The following is a 13,171-nucleotide window of genomic DNA, read 5'->3' as shown; positions in this document are numbered from 1 at the left end:
AGCAGAGAGCATCTACATCTATGTGATTACTCTGCTGTTTACAATAAAGTTCGTGGCAGAGGGTTCAGTGAACCACCTTCAAGCTGTCTCTACCATTCCACTCTCGAACGGCACGCGGGAAAATGAGCACTTAAATTTTTCTGTGCGAGCCCTGATTTCTCTTATTTTATCATGATGATCATTTCTCCCTATGTAGGTGGGTGCCAACAGAATGTTTTCGCAATCAGAGGAGAAAACTAGTCATTGAAATTTCATGAGGAGATCCCATCGCAACGAAAAATGCCTTTGTTTTAATGATTGCCACTCCAATTCACATATCATGTCTGTGACACTATCTCCCCTATTTCGCAATAATACAAAACGAGGTGCCCTTCTTTGTACTTTTTCGATGCCATCCGTCAGTCCCACCTGATGCGGATCCCACACTGCACAGCAAATACTCTAGAATAGGGCGGACAAGCGTGGTGTAAGCAGTCTCTCTAGTAGACCTGTTGCACCTTCTAAGTGTTCTGCCAGTGAATCGCAGTCTTTGGTTTGCTCTACCCACAGTATTATCTATGTGATCATTCCAATTTAGGTTATTTGTAACCAGAAGTTTATCTACTCACTGCTGTTGCTAGAGTCAAAATGACATGATTGGGAACCAGTAGTTGAGAAGGGTGTGAGACAGGTTCATAGTCGATCCCTGATATTACACAATCTGTACTCCGAGCAAGCAGCAATGAAAACCAACAAGAAATTAGGAAATGAATAAAAGTTCAGGGAGAAGTATTAAAAACTTTGAGGTTAGCCTTTGGCATTGTAATTCTGTCGAAGACAGTGAAGGGCTTGAAAATCAGTTGAATAGAATGAATAGCATGTTGGAAAGAGGTTATTAGTTGTGTATCAACAAAATTTCAAAAAAAGGCAGTGGAATGTAGACAAATTAAATCAGGCAATACTGAGGGAATTAGATTAGGAAATGAGAGTTTAAAAGTGGTAGATGATTTTTTTTTTCTATTTGGACAGTAAAATAACTAATGAAGGCCAACGTAGAGAGAATATAGAATGCAGACTGGCAATAATATATCTGTTAACATCAAATATCCATGAGGAAGTCTTTTCTGAAGATACGTGAGTGAAGTGTAGCCTTGTACGCAAGTGAAATATTGACAATGAACATTTCAGACAAGGGGAGGAAAAAAAACATATGAAATGTGCCACAGAAGATATACTGAATCAAACTGGTGAGAAAGGAAATGTATATCACAACTTGGGTAAAGTAATCGTAAAATCGTCAGAGTATCATCAGTTTGCTAATAGTGGAAAGTAGAGGGGTGAAAATCATAGAGGGATGTTAAAGCTTAACTACAGTAAGGAGGCTCAAATGGATGTTGATTGCAGAAGTTATGCGGAATGAAAAGGCTTGCAGAGGATATGTAATGTTACTATCCTGATTGGAAATGGTTTAGCCTCAGGAGCCCGTTAAACTCATTTAAACTCATAGTCTCTTGCTGAAAACTGTATTGAATTTTTAACTAAGTTAACCAATAACAGACAAAACACCCTCAATTTAAGATTGAGTTATTAACAAATGTATTCCAGTTCAACCATATTTGGGCGATGACCAGTTTACCTTACACTTCTCTTTCTTCATCAGTAACAGGTTACGACATACACTTTGTGATCTTTTCAGGAGCAACATATTAAATATGTAGTTCTGTAATAAACTCAGCACTGTCTGCTTGCACATTAATCTTCCACAGATCACAGTTCATGAGATAATAGTCAGTACTGCACAATTCTTAGAGTGAATCGTTAACACATTTAACTTAGGATCGAGTTTTACATTCACATCAACAGAGAGATGTTAATTGAGTCGATTGTAGCTGTGAACTTTTTTACACACATATTTTATCGTGACAATTTGAAAGCATGGACTTCCATGCATGGTACTACACAATATGCTCGTATTGTGTGATGCCCATGGACTTTAACATTAAGATGTTGATTGGTTGATGGCTAGATGCAGACTGCTTATTGTCTGGAGGGGGTATATAAAGACAGGCATATGAATATTTTGTGAATTCACTAATTGTACTTTAATTTATAGTAATAAACAGGTCAGATTTAGTGGTTGTTTCAGCCTATTTTGTTCACCAATAATTAATCAGACTTGACTGTTTGTTAGATGATTATTTAATGTTCTACACAACTCTACAAAACTGAAGGATGAGATAGATAAAGTAAGATACCATATTAAATACTTGATGGATGAGGGTTTGGGACCATATTGCTAGAGGTCATTTAGTTGTGCGCAGAAATTTGGGCATCATGTGGAATGAGGTCAGCATGACTATAGTGCCAAATGGGGCTGGCTTCACAACAAACACAGTTTAGGGAACAGGAAAACACAGTATGCGTCAGTTAGAGACAGTTACGGTGCGTGGTGGTGGTGGTGGTGGTGGTGGTGGTGGTGGTGGTGGTGGTGCTCTGCATTAAAACATGGCCTGGAGAGAACATTTGGATGGCTTTACACAAGGAAGAATCATCCAGAAACTGAAAGAGTGTAGGCCAGGTGTTTGATATTGCTCACAGCATTGTTTCACATGCATGGGGAAAGTTCTCAACCACAGGCACTGCTGCCCAAAGAAGATGAGGTGATCAAAGATGGTCAGCTACAGCATCAGATGACCACTACATTGTGCAACAGCAAGAAGGGACACAAATCAAACAATGTGTGCACAGTCTCATACTCAGCTGCATGTGCTGGTATGTTAGCCTAAAAACCAGTATGTTGTGTTCAGTTGACACCTGTTCACTGGTACCACTGTTTACGATAGGGACAAGAGCATAGGGGCTGGGCCAACAAGGTGTCGGGTCATGTGTTCTTCTTGGATGAGATCAGGTTTAGCCTGAGAAGTGATTCTGGATGTACCCTCATATGGAGATAGATAGAAACATATAATGCACCCAGGAACATTGTTGAACACTATCATTTTGTTGGTGGTCCAAGTGTTATGGTGTGTGGAGGTATAATGTTGTATGGGCATACTGACCCCAAATATTTGAACATAGTACACTCACTGTAAACATTATTGTGACACTGTGCTCCTTCCCTATGTGCACATTTTCAGGGATGTGTTGTGGCCCTGACCTCATTTTTAATGGCTGACAATGTGTGACCACATCAAACAACACAGGTGGATGAGCTACAGGTAAGAGAGGATATTTAGCGAATGGACTAGCCTGCCCGTTCTCCATCTTGAATCACATCGAACACATGTGGTATGCAATGGGGAGACATATCATAGCACATCCTCATGCATCAATGACCATCCGGCAGTTGTCAGCTGTACTGGTGTAAGAATGTAATGCCCAACCACATGAACTCCTTACCAACCTTGTGGCCAGCATGGGAACATGTAGCAGAACATGCATTGCTGTCCATGCTAGTCATAAATCCTTTTTGAAGTCCAGGGGACAATTATAAATCATGGTCACATCAGTCTAATTATTGTTTTTGAATAAAAATGTCTTTTTTTGTTTGTCTCAGTACACTTCTTTCAGGTACCTGCTATACTATACTATACTATACTATATGGTATTATATTATACTGTAGCTGTTTGTTCTACATATGGTCAGTGTTCATTGCACTATGTTGCTTGGCAGTGACACATCATGTGAAAGCTAACTTTGTCCTTAAGTCTTCCACATTAGTGTGTTTAATTGATACACTGTATACCTACATGGTGGATTTCCTATTGTCATATAAAATTTCCAGGTTCATAAATATTTATTTCTTAATTAGTGTATTGTTTTGATAATCAAATTCACTAGACAGTTCAGAAAAATTAGGGTAACCAAAATATAATGTCAAAACTAGGAAATAAACAAGCTTAAGGGCTCAAATTATTAAAGTATTTTTGAGTGTAGCAAAATGTGCATAATTACTTCCTAATGACTTTTAGAACAATACAAAAGTTACTGAAAAGTGTGACATGAGTGCTATCCATTGAGTTGGATTTTTGAATAATTTGTAATTAGTTCACACCATTTTGATGAAAACATATTAATGGAAAAATTTCAGTAACTTATACTAAAGGAAAATATTTTACAGAAAACTAACAATGCCATTGGAATTAAAAGATGTAAATTATAATGGAATAACAAGATTACATAAAATACTGTATGTATAATAATCTTGTAATGCTGTGTTCTCTAGTATGCACACTACATGTATAAGTCAAATCAGTTAACAGATAAGAAAATAATTAGTTATTTAAGAGGTAACAGTGTAGCTAATGGAGTATATGCAGTTGTCCTATGTTTCAATATAATAGAGGGAAACATTCCACGTGGGAAAAATATATCTAAAAACAAAGATGATGTGCCTTACCAAACGAAAGTGCTGGCAGGTCGATAGACACACAAACAAACACAAACATACACACAAAATTCAAGCTTTCGCAACAAACTGTTGCCTCATCAGGAAAGAGGGAAGGAGAGGGAAAGACGAAAGGATGTGGGTTTTAAGGGAGAGGGTAAGGAGTCATTCCAATCCCGGGAGCGGAAATACTTACCTTAGGGGGAAAAAAGGACGGGTATACACTCGTGTGCACACACACACACACATATCCATCCACACATATACAGACACAAGCAGACATATTTAAAGACAAAGAGTTTGGACCAAACTCTTTGTCTTTAAATATGTCTGCTTGTGTCTGTATATGTGTGTGTGCGAGTGTATACCCGTCCTTTTTTCCCCCTAAGGTAAGTCTTTCCGCTCCCGGGATTGGAATGACTCCTTACCCTCTCCCTTAAAACCCACATCCTTTCGTCTTTCCCTCTCCTTCCCTCTTTCCTGATGAGGCAACAGTTTGTTGCGAAAGCTTGAATTTTGTGTGTATGTTTGTATTTGTTTGTGTGTCTATTGACTTGCCAGCACTTTCGTTTGGTAAGTCACATCATCTTTGTTTTCAGATATATTTGTCCTATGTTTCAGATAGACAAGCACAAAGAGCTGCAGCAAACCAATTTCTGTCCTATAAATTGTAACGTGCACTGTGAAATTCATATCACAGTAATCATATAAAGAAATGGGTCATTTTTATCTGTGAAATTAATTGCTTTCATTACTAGGGTATGATTACTGTTGAGATAACCTCTAGGTTAATGAGCACTCAGCAATTCCAACATAATTTTACACACTTTGGTACTCCCGTTGTTTGAAATGAAAAGTAAGAGAGCTCACGCTAGAATCTCCAAAGTAGTTCCTGTGATTCTGCACTTGTACACTGTCAGAATTTCACAATTAGAAAGACATTAAGAAATAATGAACATACTAAAAGCTACACAACTTGCAGCCTCTGAATATTTTAGCAGTACCTTTGCTCTTTTGCACAGGTTGTTTCTTCCATTGATTTAAGTTGCTCGTGGTCCACAGTATTATCATCATGCATTATTAACATAGTATGAACTCTTTGTACATTTTCTCACCTCACCTCGGCTACCTACAACTGAGTCTTCCCATGTACAGTTCTTTGCAGTCAGCACAGTGCAGTGAACAGTTAGATATCTTTAACTTACAATATGTAGCCAACAATTCCTGAATGCAATTCTGTCATGGCAGATCTTAACAAAATTTAACAATATATTCTTTCAGTTGATGGTATACATTCTACAGTGTACACCGAGCCAAAGTTTTCAGTAAAACACAACTGTTCAGAGCCTCAAATTCTAATGAAAATAGGGATACAGTGTTTGGACGTAATATATTTGTAAGGTTGGATACAGTTACTCACACAACCCACTCACAGGTGCCTCCTATGTAAAGACACTACTTCACATAGGGTGTGTATACTGAGGTGGTTCAAAAAATGACTTTTCACTGAAAGTGCTTTAGTTTTTCCTCATACCAATAATATTGGTAAATGTTATTAATAGTATACTTTCATTTATGTTTCAGGTTATTTGCAAAAAACTAGTTGACCTGAACGGTTGATGTTGCTGCATCCAGGTGATACTCTTAATCACTAGAATGTTCCTTTTGATGTAGAAAGGAATACCTATTTTCATAATTGTTTAGAAAAATGGGGTAATTTTTAATGGTCTTTTCCACAGAATGAGATTTACTCTATACAAAGCAAATGTAGGAAAATATTTTTAGAGTCTCAACTAGTTCTAGCAAATGTCCATCTATCTTATTTTTAATCTGTCATTATTGTTGAAGTAAGACATTAGATCCCTCCATGCACTATGGAAAAAAAAGGTAGAAATTAAAAGTCGTGATGACTAATTGCGCAAGTATTCAGCTTTAACATCGATATTGTTAACATGCAAAGCAAATTGACTGCACTTGCTGTGTAGGTTGACAGCAGACAGCATAAAGTTTCTGTAGACATCAAAATTTTTGCACCTTTATTAAGTGATTATTAAAATTAGTGTAAGAGGAAATAAGCAGAATTTTGTGTGGAGTACTGTAGCAAACATTTTTTTTTTAAAAAAAAAAAGAGGAAACTGTATGGAACTATCAAAAATCTTTTTCATTTATTTATCTGATAGGATATAAAAACTTATTGTATTTGCCATGTCGTAACACAGTATCTAATATGTTAATTGTGCCATTGAATTATTGTGTGTTTTTGTGACTATAGCTTAATAATGTTTATTTATTGGGTACTTTACTTCAGGAACTTCAAAAATGAGTCATTATTTTTCTGTCACTAGTGGACTGATGTTTGAACTGTAGGTCACAAATCCATGTTCCCAATGGAACTTTAACTAGTGCTACCATCTTATTACAGTTTTCGTGGAAATTTCGGAACACATTGTCTTCAGTAGCTAGTGGATTGAATGTGTGAGAAATCACAACACTAAAACTGATTGATGTGTGTCATGGATTTTGGTTTTGTCATCATTGTACCATATACATTCATCACTGTTCAGAGCTGGCATGTGAATACGTGTTGTTATGTATTTGCCTCTTGCGCACTAAATGGATACGGCATTTCTTCAGATGCTGTTGTACCTCCTCTCCTTCTATATACTAATACTTTCATTTGATACATTATCAAATGTGAACAGGAATTTTGTTTTATGTCTGTAAATAAACGAGTTACCAGGGTACTTTCCGAATTATGGCTGATAGCAATGAAGAAAGCAATTAACTTGATGCAGATAATTGTCATTTAAACACAAATAGTGCTGTATTTACAGTTATTACATTTAAAACTAAACAAAAATGTCAAATGCTGGTTGTCTGTAATTCAAAACTGATCCAATTGTAAAGTGTAAGCATGCAACTGTAGGTTCAGTGGAAACTAAGGAGATGAAGCACAGCAATTCAGTCACTCAGTTTTACACTCTAAGTTTTGGATTATAGCTAAGAAATTTATTTTTATTGGTTTCCGGATTCATAGTTGTGCAAAATAAACATTCGTTTCATTATATGTTTTCATCTCCATTGTCTATCCTGAAAATATCAACTGTTAATTTTAACTAAAAATATTTTGTTAGGTTCTCACGTCATATCTTCTGTTAACTATAAGGTGCCTTGAAGACATAATAAAGGTAATTGTAAGGTGCAAGAAATATTATATGGTGTGTAGAGACAATGTTGTGCACTTGTATTTGATAATCATGTACGCTTCTATGGCTTAATGGTGCAAGAACGTTGTTCCAGTGTTGAAAACATTTCATTGCCTTAAATCACAAATCTATTTTAAAATAATTGCTGTGTTGTTTTATGCTACCTGTCTCAATTGATCTGTGACTATAAGCTTATTTTTGTATTAGACAGGTGTTCATTCACACTGTCTGAAAATCTTGTGGGAGTTCCATACTGTTTTACATAGAAATGTCAGCACAACTATTTATCAACGCACATATTAGATATAGTATCTGTATACTTATGGGAACATGTGGTCCCATCAAGAGTCTGATGCTAACTGGTGGTGCAAATAGAATTGCCATATGCTGTATATTCTTCAAAGGAAATCTAGTGTTAAAGTAGCTAGTGTAGCTATGTGCCTATAATAAGACTGACATGTACTGTGGCCTGTTGCTATCCGCAAATATTAATTTTATTTAATGGTACTTATTTCATATTTGACTCAATACAGAAAGTCAATTTTACATATACATCTATTGCAGATTTTTATTGGTTCATTAAAATATCTCATGTGTACTCATATAATTATCTAAATGAGCCATTTTCCTATGCTTGATAAATGCAGTTATATACATAGCATTTATCTGAATCTGTCTTCCTATCAGGGAAGAATCAACTGTTTTGCTGTGTATTAATGAAAGTCATTTCATTGTGTACATTGCTTTCTTATGTGGTTTAGTAATAAATTAAATCTATTGCTCTTACGACTATTTTAGCCTGTAACAGTTGTCTGGAATATGCTAACTGGATAATGTGACTGAAATGTTTATATTTATGGCACGTAAACTGTCCCCATTCTTGCTGTTAATGTGTGTATTCCAGGAAAAATTTCACATGATTGAAAATTGTATTAATTTTATTTACACACTTTTCACAGTTATAATCATACTTTATGTTCATTGTGGTCTTCACGGAAAGTACACTGCAGATATGCCTGTGAAACCCTCACATTTACATTAAACATGCTTTGTTCTTTTTACGTAAAAGTTGAACTGGTATCGTTTAACCCTTTTATAGGGCTTATGCCTGAAACACCTAACACCATAAATATCTTTTAAGTGTAGGAGCCAAATAATTTCCGTACCTTTCCATCAAACCACATTGTATCTGTTAGAGACTGCACTCAGCAGTTTGGCAGTATTAACTGTGCTGAAAAGTTGAGCTGTACACACATTAATCTCTGCATTTGTTTCTGCAGTGTGACAAAACAAATCATTCCGAGAGTGACATTCATTGATTTACCTATTTGTTTTGAATCTTTATTGTTCATTTTATTTTGACTAATTCAAATGTGTGTATTTTGTGACTCAAAAAGCAAAACAGCAAACTGTATCTTTTTGCATGCATGTATTTTATCCATGTTATTTCAACTTCAGTATTAGCACTAAATTTTTAAATGATGATTAAATTACATATTCCACAACAGAAAATCCTCCATTAATATGGTCTATAATCATGCAAATAAGTTTAGTCCCCTTTGTAAACAGAGAATTTTGTTGTTCCATTTTATACATTCATGAACTTTGCAATACAGTTTGTTAAAATGGACAAAACGTTATATAAACAAGTCCGCCATTACAAGAGTTGCCTCATTTTCACAAATCCTGTTCTTACCAACATCATTACAGACAGGAGTGAGTACAAAACAGCCAATTTTATTAGGATTCTTCAAAAGCATGCAGAATAAGAAATGTGAATTGGCACTAAAAAGAATGTACATTAAAGTAACACAATACATTAACCAAAAAAAAATCTGTTAAAGATACTACACCCGGAGATACTATGCCAGTTTTGATCTCAGTGGCAACACACAGTCATGAACTGTTCTTAAAATGACGTCACTTAATGCAGATCACAACTCAGTCACATCGTAAATACAATGAAATAGTGAAATAGTTAATTTTATTTTAACAGGAAAAGGTCATTTCTTTACACACAAAAATATACACATTACACACATCAACATAGTAAGTAAAATATAAATAATCTAAAATTATTTAAAATACTAAAGTTTTAAACAGTCTTAATAAAATGAGAATATGTTTGTCTGCTGCATTATTTAATTATGGAATAAACCAAAGAACGACTACCGCACTGCACTGTGTAAGCATGGAGGGCTTCTTTACTTAACTTGTTCTTTGGTTGCTCCCTGTTAGGATTGCTGTGCACAGATGTTGTCATTTTCTTCAGAAGTTCAATTCTCTCTCTCTCTCTCTCTCTCTCTCTCTCTCTCTCTCTCTCTCTCTGTCTCTCTCTCATACTTTGACTCATTTCATTGGTGATTTACTGTTTATCTTACTAAGGTACTGCAGTGGTAGCTTTTCATCATTGAATATATTCTACTTGCTTTTTAGAGTGGCTGGAAACACTGACACTTTTGAAAACAAAGTAATAAAATGTATCTTTTGTTATTGTTTTCAACAAGAGACTATATGATTTTTAACAAGCCTGGTGGTCTTTCACAATGAGTTTTCTCTCGGCTTGATGAGTTTTTAGGAAACAGCTATCAACCACACTAAATTGGAGAGCTATTTCTAAAACATCTTATTCTTTCTTTCCATTGCCACTTTTGAGCACTTTGCTCATGATCATTGGGCTACTCTGCATGTACAGGATGAATTATTAATCAACTGTTGAATGTTTTGAGAGCCGTCATGGTGTACAGTAAAATAAAGGATAGACTAAAATTATAAGCCAGACATTTTTAACCCAAGTTTATCATTTCTGTTTCACTTGTCTTTCTGTAGGAAACTGATTTCGCTGTGGATGCTGTAACTTCAGTGCAGTTCTCTGTTGATGAACATACTGATGTACAAAAAAGTGGTGCCAAGAAACTGTAAAATATTGCAAAACTGTATCATCAATTTTATGTTGTAGTTGGTAACTATTGTTTAAAAATGTATCTTACCATGCAACCATTCTACAGTCGAAATAGCTTTATGACTCTTGGAGTTTGTCTAGAACCATTCTTTCCAGACTTCCTTTTATGTAGATGTTTTCAAGCAGTCTTCAAATACAGTATTTTTGCCAGTGTTTAGTTCAGCTGGAGAGTGATGTTCTCATTCTGTTGGAAACTATTCTGCTTGACATTCCTCCATTAACTGCTTTGGTATTTACCTTGTTTGTGGGCTCAAATTGAATGTTGTGTAATCAAGTGTGCAGTCCAGTTGAGGCACCAACGAAGAAAAACAATGAGGGAAAAACGTTCTACTTTCAGAAGGCAGTATATGTCGTTAGAAAGTCCAGGAGGGAATATGTGTATATGAGCATAGAACACTACTCACTAAATAAGAGTCACCAAACTATGGATAAGTAGATAAAAATATGTTCGCCTGAAAACTAAGTAATTTGTGTATGTCTGTCTGCTGCTCAGCACATCCTGTATTTGCTAAATAATGATTTAACTTCATAGACTATTACTCACAAAATAGCAGATGTTCTGAGTTGGAGAGAGACACAGAAATTGCTTCGTTTTCAGACAAAGTATGTATATATCCATTTGATTGATTTTAAGCTGTTACCATGTAATTATTCGAAAATGTGAATTTCCAAATAAGCCATTTCAGATTACTGTTACACACAATAAAAGAAAAACCAACAACGTATTTAATAATGTGCATTTTAGGCTAAACATGAAATGTGTAAACAGTTTGTTTATTCTCTCCTCTTGCTTCAAAATTCTGTGTCCAGTTATGCTATATTCAGTTAGTACACATGATATAATCCGCAGTAAATGTAATCTCTCCTATTTTGTTCATAGGCAGAAAAGAAAAGCTATTGGTTGAATTGGCCGACTACTAATTCTAACAACTGAATTAAAGTAGCACTGTGGCATAAAACGCTGTACAGTGTTTTTGATACAGATCTACTTAACACAGTCTTGTATTCATTTCTAACCAGTTAATAAGATCCTTTAATAGCTGTATTTCTTGAAATACTATGATTATTCTGAAGAAGTCAATAGTTAATTCACGATTTCGTGATGAGAGGACTGCTGTCCTGCCACCCCTCCCCTCTCCCTTTTTATTGTACATCTGTTGTTCCCAACAATTAAATCTGTGGAAGCAGTGTGGATCTCACCTGCAAACATATAAATTTTCAATGTCAATATAACTCAGCAATTTTTTTTCTAGGAAATGAGATTTAGTTCCTTGAGGGAAGCTGTGTAGTGTCACCTTTTGCCGCTGTCTCAAGGTATTTGTGAATTGCTCAGCTACAGGTGGGCAGATGATACCTGTGCTGTGGTCTGTATCTGATCTATCATTCATATGAATACATAGTCGAGCCAAAGTATAGCAGGAAACAAGCTAGGAGGAGAGAGAAGTTTTCTGTTTAAATTTGCATTATAGCAGTTATAGTTTAGCCAGTGCAATTGTAATTGAGAAAACATGTTAATTAGTTGTTCCCCAGTTGTGTACTGCTGCACCACAAATTGTGTGTTAAGTATTAGAATGTAATGCCTGCAATTAGACTATTTATTTATGTTAATTTTTATCCCAATTGCTACAACCTCATACCTCATTGCCTGACTTTGACTCTTTGTTGCATATTTGAAAGGCTAATGATGCCTCTAATCAGAATTATTATTTCTTATGTGAACTAGACTAACTCGTTCGCCATTGCTCATATAACTGAGACGTATTTGAGCTCTCTAAATTATTATTTTGATAATGTTTTAAAACTGTTAACAAATATTTTGTGCTAAAGGAGTTCTATTCTGTTGCAGTATATGATAAAAGTGCTGACTACTGTAAGTGGTACATGAATCTGTAAGGAGGCTATACAGTGAGATGTATGAATGATAAGGACCAGTAATTCATGAAATTTCAGTGACAGTAACATGAGTTAGAAAAATGAACCACTCCTTCTGTCCTACTGCATGACGTCAGCTGCCAGTATCACTTTACTTTTTCTGTCCAGAATTTTGCCAGAAATTCTTCTCTTAATATTTTGAACTTTCATAGTAATAAATGAGCACATCAGAGGAAGAAAATATACACGAAAAGTTGTAATTCATGATAATGTCTTATTTGAACTTTCATGGATGTTCACTGTATTCACTACATGGCATTGTAGTTTTGAGCTCACTTCACTAATAATGCGGTAGTGATACTAAGGATCGGCTGTGACAGTGAACACACACATTCTGTTATTCACTTGCATTCCAGTTCTGCCTTTCCCAGAACGTATTTTCCTGATAAAATTGCCAAGTTCCTTGTGCAAGAGTCTGTTTCAGAACCCCTGTACATCCTTCCGTCCTCTTGATATCTGTTGTCATTACTCGATTAGTTAAGCCTCAACAGTTGGTGAAAACTATAGGGACAGTTGCTGTCTCAAAATTTTCTCATAGTGATCTGTAGTTTTATGGCAGATTTGCAAAGATAATGTTGCATTGTAAACGTACTATTCAGATTAGCTTCATAAATGTGTACTAACTAAATTAATAAAGATAAATGTATGTCCAAACACTTTCCTCTCATCAAAACAAAACAACTTACTTTGGTGCTGCCAAAATG

General features: G+C 35.5%; 1 protein-coding gene across 2 annotated transcripts in view; it reads left to right on the top strand.

Moving 5' to 3' along the window:
* Window positions 1-6,451, top strand: part of LOC124555714 (vinculin) — a 298,529-nt gene extending 292,078 nt beyond the window's left edge. For both annotated transcript variants that reach the window (XM_047129722.1, XM_047129721.1), the window contains one exon: window positions 5,952-6,451. The gene's annotated coding sequence lies outside the window, so the exon portion shown is untranslated. The remainder of the gene's footprint in view (window positions 1-5,951) is intronic.
* Window positions 6,452-13,171: the final 6,720 nt, after the last annotated feature.

Source organism: Schistocerca americana, chromosome X (genome assembly GCF_021461395.2).
Source record: "Schistocerca americana isolate TAMUIC-IGC-003095 chromosome X, iqSchAmer2.1, whole genome shotgun sequence".
Classification (NCBI taxonomy): Eukaryota; Metazoa; Arthropoda; class Insecta; order Orthoptera; family Acrididae; genus Schistocerca; species Schistocerca americana.
The sequence above is the reverse complement of the archived record's forward strand: the minus strand, read 5'-3'. Positions and strand labels throughout refer to the sequence as shown.